Genomic DNA, 9,687 nt, shown 5'->3' with positions numbered 1-9,687 from the left:
TCCTGCTGCATTCCCCCACGCTTTTTCCAGCTGGTTCACCTCCTTAAGGAGGCACAGAGACCCTATCAGAAGAGCCTCATGGGAAGCAATCCTGTTTATAGCCCTCAGTACGTGTTGTCTTTTCAAAAGCGTGACACCATTAATCTGGTTTACCCTCTCCACATTCACTCCTGCAGCACGACAGTCATGTAACCAAATGGTTACACGGTGCAAATAGCAAGAAGTACAAATTTGCAATCTCACTTGAAACATTCTCAGTTTGCCAGTAAGGACTGATAGCTACTCCCTGCCTACTGAGCAGCTATGACACTTCTTACAATAGATTCACCCTATACTTCCCACTTATTTACAGCACCACACATCCATCAAGAGAAAGTCTTTGGAGGCACTGTCAAAGGTTGTATGTACTCCTAGGACACGATTTTCTCTCCCATTTAACAGTGTCTGTCACACCACTGACAGGGAACTACTCTCCTTTGGCACAACACTGTCTCCACAAACCCACGCTGGCTCTGCTCTCCTCTTGCGCAGTTCTGAATTCACCAAATAGCAGCTTTGGTTAATTTTTCTAGTATCATTCTAGTGGATTGCAATCACTGCCGGGTAATTCACCCGTACCTCCTTTCTCACCTTTTAACATCGGCTGCTTTATTTTATTTTCTAGTCCTCAGACTCTGAAGGAGTGCTGACAAGTCAGAACGCTCCAGCCCATCCTCAATGTAGTCCACTAGGAATTGTACCACTGCCAAGCAATTTGAAATATTTTATTTCCTTAAGTACTCTGACTGTAGCTTTAGTTCGGAGTCAATCATTAGTTTACAGATGTACAGAAAAGGCACTTGAAGTATTCATGACATCATGTATTAACAGTTCTTTCCGTCATACATCATCAGTCTGGTTCCACTGCCCTTACTTATACTAGTAATGGACTTGTGAATGTGTTAGATTTTTGTTCTTTGGCTTTTGTTTGGTTGTTTCCCCCCCCTCCAACAGCTACAAACTTTTGGTTTTTGTTTATGTAGTATCATGCTTGTTTCCTGAGCTGGATGAATTCAGCTTTCTGATAAATTTCACACATTACTCCCTTTCTGTTCCTCCCAAGGACCAAACCCTCATTTCCTGCTCACTATGACCTCAGTTGCTTTCTACCTTTCACTTCTCCACCTCAGAGACAGGTCCTGCTACTCAGTCTCTTCACACGCTTTGTCAGGAAACTGCCATCTGCACATTTCAGTAACTTGCCAGACTCTGTGTCTCCTGACCTTTTTTCCCCACAGACACCTGGGCAGTTGATGTACCTGGCAATCACGAGAGCACAGCCGTCTGCAGTGAAGCTGGAGGTAGGATGCAGGTCTACTGACTCCAGAGAAACAGCAGTGGCCTTGGAGTCTTCATGTTTTTGCACAGCCCCACTCTCTGAAAGCGAGGACGGCAAAACCATAAAGGTATCTCAGTTATTTATCCTTTTACAGATTTCTATTTTTCCTTCTCCCGGTGAAAAATTCTAATCACTGTCAAACGGATCTGAAGCAGCAGATTTATTTTTCACGCTCTGCTGCCTGATGTCAGATAACATACACAATACAGAGAAATTCATTCCAAAGATTAGTTTACTGATGAGTTTTTACCATCATTTTTCATTCATAATGCCCATATCTGTGCCACACAGAGCTTGCTACTGCTCTAGCTATATTCAATGCATTATATGGAATTTTGGAAAATTTACACGGGAGACAAAACGCTTTACTCGCCGAGACTCACTTCCACAGACCTTCCACAACTGCATTTCAGAAAATGTTCATCGCTCAGGAGTCTGTCCAGACAGTACCCACTGGCCAGATCCCACCTCTATGTTAACTGCTACATTCTTGTCCTTGTACGATGTTTTTTTAAACTCCCTTTTGTCTAAGCGTATACCTGTCACTAGTGACCTTTGGTAACACTGCCTGATTTCCAGGGACAGGTACCAGACAAGAAGCACTACCAAATGCTAAACAAAGCCCTTAGGAATAAAGCAAGAAGAAAGAAACATCACCACCACTCATGCAACCTCTGATGGCACCTGAACATCCTTTCACAACGCTAATTCGATGGGACTATTGGCAAAAGATGTAATAAACCAAATACTGCTAACTTCCATTTTTTAAAAACAAACGGCATAACATCACATTTGATCCCACCAGTAGGAAAGCTTTTACACATCCACACTTCAGAAATGCTGTGTACAGTGATGAGCTGTGCAGTGAACTGCTCTGCCAATTACGCCCCACTCCTAGTCAAGAGATGTAAAAACTGAAAGCTCTAGGAGTTTTATTGCAGATAAGATTGTGTTTGCTGCACAGTTACCTTCCACAGAAGTAGTACAAATAGCCAATTCTTGGGTTTACAAAGTAACATCACCATGCTAATTCCTTGATTCAAGATCAACAGCCATGGTATAACAAAGCTCATCTTCCAGGTATTATGTAGCACACGTTTTAAAAAGTGTATTTGCAGTATAAAGTGTGAAATTATATACATAGAAAGTGTGCAAACAAGATGAGTAAATATACTATCTAATCCCTGATTTCTACTTTATAGCATTTAGTGTTTTAACTATTATATATGAAAAACATTGCTTACAGAAGATCCAGAATAAATCAATCTCTAAAGGTTCTGGTTTTGATTCTGTAACATTCCAACTAAAACCAAAAGCACAGTAATGTTTTCCTAAAGATATTCTGCTAATGGAATTACAGAACATGGGCCCAAAGAGATAAAAATTCAGCAAACCATTTCACATGTGCTTTATTTGTCTAAAATCAGCCTGTTTGCCGTGTCTCCAGGAAATCAAACTAAAGCTTATCTCAAACTTTTGAAATGAGACTTGATTCATGTGCTTTGGAACTACTTCTGCATATACAAACCTTACCTACAGCCATCACAAAGTCCAATAAGCTAAACTGGGCAATTGTTAAGATGTGCAGTTACCATGAAGGTCACTACTTCGCGTCAAAGCTTATTTGTATTTTCCAACTATATCGACTGGTTTTAGAAGAGATATTATGTCTCTCCCTAAAACTTTTCTCCAAATTTGACTCCACAGCTACATAAAATAGCCCTGTTAGAAGGAACTCTAAAATAACCCACAACTAAAAGGCTGAATGTTTGAAATTAGTATTGGCAGATATGATCTTAACAGCAAGCAGGATTTTTTAAATCTTGCTTCCTAAAAAAGTTATCAAAACCAAAGTTAATACAAACAGATTTATAAGAAGAGTTAACCTGCGACACAACAGCACTCAGCAACTTCCAACTGCCCACAACACTTACTTCAACATGCCACAAGTATGAATACGCAAACTGGAGCTAAAGAAGCCTTTATATATGAAATAAAACTTCCAGCTTTGCAGAAAAGAAGAAGAAAGTTCAGCACAGAAACTGGCATCAGCCCACACAGGAAAATAAATCTCTGTAAGTGCTGTCAAATTCTCACTTCCCAGAGAACAACAGACAGAACAAATTACATCGTAACTCCTCAGTTTCCACAATGCTTGCGTGTGTTATCATTTTGACTACTGCATGAACCACTCGCTCTCACTTGGTTTTAGACTTGGAAACATACGTTACGGATCTGTTCCACAAAATGCTCTACTCGCCAATGCAAAAGCAGTGCAGAAGTTTCACCGTGTCTCCTGCAGGACATGGTACATTTCTTCTGAGTTGATGCAGGTTGCTTTTACATTGCTAAATTGCAGAAAAGTGAAAGGCATCTTTAAGAAAAACTGATTACTTCTTTTGATCTTTGTTCTTCTAATCACCAAACACACAGGGGTTGCCTGGAGACTCCTATACAAACTTCATCATTTGTAAAGAAACCAAGGAGGGTATTACTTGATATTTTTAATCTCCCATGGTAGTTTCCAGAAATTACTGTAATTCTTTTAGATCACGTGGCAAAAGGACCATTCCATTAATGGTTTCACGCTTTGATGAAGGAAGTTAACTACTCACCACATTTATTGGAGTTACTTGACAAAGTGGGGAAGCAAGAGAGGAAAAGTTCCATCTTTAAGTGAAAATAACAAACTGGACTAGATACTGAAATACTGCTTATAAATTACAGATACAGCTTTCCTGCAGGGTAATCCTGAAAAGGATTACAGAAGGAGCACATCAAGAACAAGTTTTGCAGTTCAAGATAAAAGTTCAGACAATTCTACAGAAAATGCTCTGAAGTACTACAAAAAATAGTTTCCTAATAGTTGGCAATGAATAAAAAACTTTTCAAGGGATAAGATTTCTACAATATTCTATGCAGTTTGAAATGTATTAATTTCTTCTCTTAATAGTTTGTCTAGTTCATGTTTTAGAGATTACCTTAAAAGAGAAACAAAAAATTACTACTTTCATCCACTTCACTGATATTTCCAGGTGATAAACCTGACAAAGAATGTATTAGCAGTCATTAATTCCCACTTGCCTTACACTGGCAGAACATCCTTTTTTAATTCATGACACTGCAGTTAGAGTCCTGATAAGTGTTTTGGATAGGCCTAGGCAGTAGATAACAGAGACTGCAGATAAGACAGTAAAGAGATAAAATAGTGTGATTTTACAGTGAAGAGGCCGGCAATGCCTCTCTAAGAGCCTTCCTTGTATCCAGGTAGTTAGAAATAGGGCCTGGAAGGAACACGGTTGCAGAATTTCAAGTTAACTATGAAGGAATATGACCCTATAAAATGAAAAGCTAGACATTAATTTACTTTAAGCATCTCTCAGATATGCTAGCTTATTATGATCCTGGCTCTTTGATTAGTACCAGGTCATCCATTCAAAAAAACCTGGTGTTCATCCTAAGTATAAAGAAGCCACATACGGAGACTTGCTTGGGCAGGATCCAGCACAGGTCTGACAAGCTTGGGCTACCAGAGAACAAGAAAGCCCCAAGCACCGATTTATTATTGCCTGCCTCTGGACTTTGAAGATGTCTAATGATGCGCGTGAAGTGATCACTTCTACAATGTAGATGCTGTTCAGACAAACAAAATTCCTGTTTATACGTGAATTAAATCTCATGGAAAATATGGAATTTAAGTGCTGGAGATTCTCAGGATATAGAATACCAACATTTTTTCTAAAGCAAATAGTTTCTCAAACCCTAACAGCTATGATGAAAAGGTTCTGGTCTTCCTCTTACGTCTTAGGTCTTTAAGCTCATCGAGGCGAAGGTGAAGTCAGTATGAGAGATTCAACAGGACTGTCAATATACAGACTTCATGGCTACAAAGGTCTCTCAGCAGTGAGATATGCTTTTACTCCTCTCAGCCTCACAAAGCAGCCAGGCCCACAGCTGTCACTGTTATCAACTGAGCTAGAGAAGATTTATTTTTTTCCCTCCTGTAGCTGTTTGCAGGCAGTAACTGAACCGATGCTCCACCTGCTGGAAAGAGAACTCAACGTGCTCAGCACATTCTTTCTATGAAGATGCAACCAATTAAGCTTCAAAATACCTCTTGCTGTCAGCAGACAGAAAAGTAGCCAGACATTTACCTTGATTAAGATCCTCTTCCCTGCTCTAAGATCTGTGCACAGATTTTCAGGTGCCTTTGAAAGCTTTTGACTTTACACAGTAAACAACAACCTGACAATTTTAACTCTGTGCACTAATTGCTCTCAAGCAATACCTTCGTTAATAATTTGATATGGGTTAACTTGTTTTGCGCAATATGAAATAATATGAAGCTGAAAAGCTGCTGCACTCCTCTTCCTCCCATTTGTATTAGCTTTTACTGTATTCTTCATTTTTCAAATGATGACAGAAAAGTAGCAAAAAGTAAAAAAATCAAACTAATTCAACGGTGTAAAACATCTGCTGATAGTCGCCAGGCTGACAAACTACAGAAACAAGTGCTTATTTTGTAAAGCAAGTTAAAATATGAACCAGGAAAAGCAGTCTAATACCTCAAGGTACAAATGCATCTGCCAAGCCCAGTCAGACAGCTAGTACTGTCCTCCTACAAACTAAGTCCTCTTAGGGATTATGTTATGATTCACGGTATGTTTCTTAAAGACCAAACAAAGATGTTTCAGATATGTCTGTAATGATGCTTAGAAGTCTAATACTGACCCTCAGTCAGCCTGAGGTCAATCTGTCTCCACCACATAAATTCTAGATGTCTGACAATAAAACAGACATCTAAATAGATATATAGATATAGATATAGATATAGATATAGATATAGATATTTAACACAGAACATTAGTCTGACGGTTAACAAACATCTCAATCAAAAAGAAGCCATAAACATCAGCCACCATCCCATGCTGAACTGTGATTTGCAGAGATGAGGAAGTTGCTCTAACTGGTGGGAACTCATTACATTCCATATCACTAAAGTCAAATACTCCAGAAGAGAGAAGTAGACCCTCTTCTGCTCGCTCAAAACCCAACATTTTATATAAAGTAAAAGTAAATAAAAATGTGATTTAGTTTGCCTTTTCAGATGTATGTTTCTGGGCAGAAGTTGAATAGTATTTTCAAATGCATCTCAATAACCATAAAAGCTATGATTTGAGACAGAGGATTTTTTTACCTAACTAAAACTTCTAAGGACCAAATAATTTTCTCTGCTTGAGTTCAGTATCACAGCAGCAAGTACAGTGAAAATAGTGAAAGATTCACTAATGCCCAAAGGGAAAAACTGCAGACAGTTCAGATCCAAATTCTGTGATGTTAGACAGCAATAATGAATGATGATAAGCAACACTTGAGATCATCAGAAATTACTGGTATTCGGGGTATCAAAAACCCCCTTGTGACTTAGTTAACTTTTTCTAAGCCATTGGTAACTGTAGCTTAGAACACTCCCTGCTTTGCCTAATACAACACACATACACAGCAGTGATGAAAAAGGTGAATTATACCAAGTACTGACTAACCTCATCTCCACTGCAGAAGTAAAAGTTACAGGATGTCTAGCACAGAAGGGTAAATAAGCGAGCTGCTGCTTATTTTCTCATTAGCAGCTTCTGGGAAAAAAAAAGGTAGCTAAGACACTGACTCCTCAATACGCTATTTCCTATAGTCAAAAGAAGGTCAGTGGGTCTGTCTGCAAAGGATGGAAAAGTGGTAGAAAGGCCTACTCAAATACTTTTTCAAAAGTAGTATTTTCCTACTGTGAAAATAACAATAGAGAACATGAGCAAGTAAAGGCATGAAAGAGTCACAACAGTACATAAAAAAAAGTTTCTATGCTTTTATTTGCATTATAATTAAATGCAAAACTCTCTTTGAAGAACATTAAAACTGCAAAAATGATAGTAAAAAAAACTTGGAAATACTGAAATCAGCAATGCTTCTGTAAGAATGATCATGGAAGCAATATTTACATTTCCTGAAGAGCAATCCATCACAACTATCAAAGAAACAGAAAAAAACTGGAAACAGACTCCGCAGGTGTGACCAGCTAAACAAAGAAAACCCTTAAGAAATGGATCCTAGAAATTATGTAATACATTCTGTTAGAAAATGAGCAACAGCATACACTCTGCTTCAAATCCTGTCATTTTAAGATGATTCTGCATATTCTCTAACTTTTTGCAACACCCGTGCTAACAGTAGAGGACATAACTGCGTACAGGCCCAGTCGATATCCCACTGGGTTTCCCTTCTTACCTGTTTGGGTCTTACTGGGATGATGCTGTCCACCTGCTCCTTGCTGCGGAGGAGGACTCGCCCCTGCTTGTCCAGTACCTTGTGCTGGGCTGGTGCCGGTCAGAGTCCCAGTAGGCAGTGGCTGACCCCGCTTTAGGAGCTGCTTCTGTTCTTGCTGGCGGAAGCGTGGAGGCACCTCACGAGGCAGGTAACGGGACGCGGCTGGCTGCTGCCCATTGGCAGACGCACGCTTGCCATTGCTGCTGTTGGGAATAGTGCTGGTGGAAGTACTGGTACCGGTACCGGCAGGTTGGGGCTGGCTTAAACTGGTCTTAATAGGTTCTGGCACTACATTAAAGAACAAAAACACAAAAAAATGCTTTTAATATCAGAAACATCCTGGGTTGGTCTTTTTTCTGTACCTGAGGCAAAGGGATAACATTTTTCACTCTCCCAAACAACAGTTGGCAAAACATGGATTACAAAACAGGAAAGTGTTATGACCACAACTCAGAACTAGTTTACTATGTATGTAACATCCCGAAACATTTTCTATAACAGTTTTGAAACCTACATCTAAAAAGCCTACTTTTGTCTGGCTGTAAAATCTATGTACCAGAATACAGCTGACAAAGGCTTCACACCCAACTCTTTGTGAGAGCCTACACATCTTTTTTTAGCTGTGCAACCCTCCCGGCCTTATCTCACACCTTCCCGTTTCCCTGGCAGCATCACAGTCAGCAGCACACAGCAGAGGTTGTTCACTATAAATAACTGGTACTCATGCATGAGGAGAGGAGAGGAGAGGGGAGTGCACATGGGCTGAGGACTGAGCGATCTATAGACACACAACCAAGTTCACGGCAATGTTCAAGTGGCTCCCATACACACAAATGTATATATTGATGTATGTTTATGTATGTGTCTGGGTGTTTATACTAAACATGATTTAGGAAAGTACAAGACTAAGAAGGAAAACAATGATTTCCTATTAATTTTACAATAGAGCAAGTAAGAAAAACTTCTTGTATGTTTCCACTTCCACTTTAAACATACTAAATAGCATCTCAACTGTTCCTTTTCCATAATTTTAGCCTCTTCTTTATTACCAGGACACAATACTATGACCTATAAACACTACTGGAATTAAAATAGCGTTATGTTTTTAAAGTAAGGATAAATTCTGGTTATTCTCTGCTTAGGCAAAACACATTGCATTTTACACTATTTGAACCTTTTATTCCTTACGGTAAAAAAATCTTCTGTATGGTTTAAGACAGGAGGGAGGAAAGAGGAGATGTGACAATTTAGTACTGAATAGAATGCTCATTTAAACTGCATGGTAAGCTACTACACCCATCTAAAGCACCCACTGTCTTTTTAATCCATTAGTTTTTTGGTTTTGGATATGAGCTTGCTAATACTAACATCAAATCACACTGCTTATAGCCATGAAAGCATAAATTTTCAGGCTTCTAATGATCTCCCATAAAACAAGCTAAAAGATCTTATCTACCAGCTTATCTGGCACTCACACAAAGCTCTTCTCATGGCCTTCACCTAAACCTTTGGATCAAGTGTTTCAGGACATCCCAGTCTTCTACATGTGCACTCCAGGCACACCCCTGCTATGCTGCACTGCTTTGTTCAGCTCCCCTGGCAGCATCCACCAGAGCCACTCAGCCGCCCAGAAGAAACCCTTTGGGCTTCCCAGACACAGAGAGCTGAGCATTCCTCCGGCTCACCACACAAGTGCCCAACAAGTCCTCTGGTTATTTATATGCTATAAAACCAGCATCCGGCCTCCTGCCAGGCTTTGACAGACCTGCAAAACTGTGAACAGGCATCAAGGTGGTGTCGAGGGTGGTTTCAAAGCAGGCAGGGACTTGGACAAGCAAAAATATGCCAAGTTTGACAGCAACCATCAGCACATTGCTTTCCAAGACCTCTATTCTGGAAGCCTAAGCAATTTCACCTGTGCTTGTTTCTCTAACAAAAAAGGAACTTGGAATATTAAAAAAAATTACAAGTACCAGTAACATTTGAAGAGC

General features: G+C 39.7%; 1 protein-coding gene across 1 annotated transcript in view; it reads right to left on the bottom strand.

Annotated features, from left to right (window-relative positions):
• Window positions 1-7,976, bottom strand: part of TNRC6C (trinucleotide repeat containing 6C) — a gene marked incomplete at its 3' end in the record, with an annotated part of 29,201 nt that extends 21,225 nt beyond the window's left edge. The window contains exon 1 of the mRNA XM_010184453.1: window positions 7,658-7,976. The remainder of the gene's footprint in view (window positions 1-7,657) is intronic.
• Window positions 7,977-9,687: the final 1,711 nt, after the last annotated feature.

Source organism: Mesitornis unicolor, unplaced genomic scaffold, assembly GCF_000695765.1.
Source record: "Mesitornis unicolor isolate BGI_N332 unplaced genomic scaffold, ASM69576v1 scaffold49455, whole genome shotgun sequence".
Taxonomy (NCBI): domain Eukaryota; kingdom Metazoa; phylum Chordata; class Aves; order Mesitornithiformes; family Mesitornithidae; genus Mesitornis; species Mesitornis unicolor.
The sequence above is the reverse complement of the archived record's forward strand: the minus strand, read 5'-3'. Positions and strand labels throughout refer to the sequence as shown.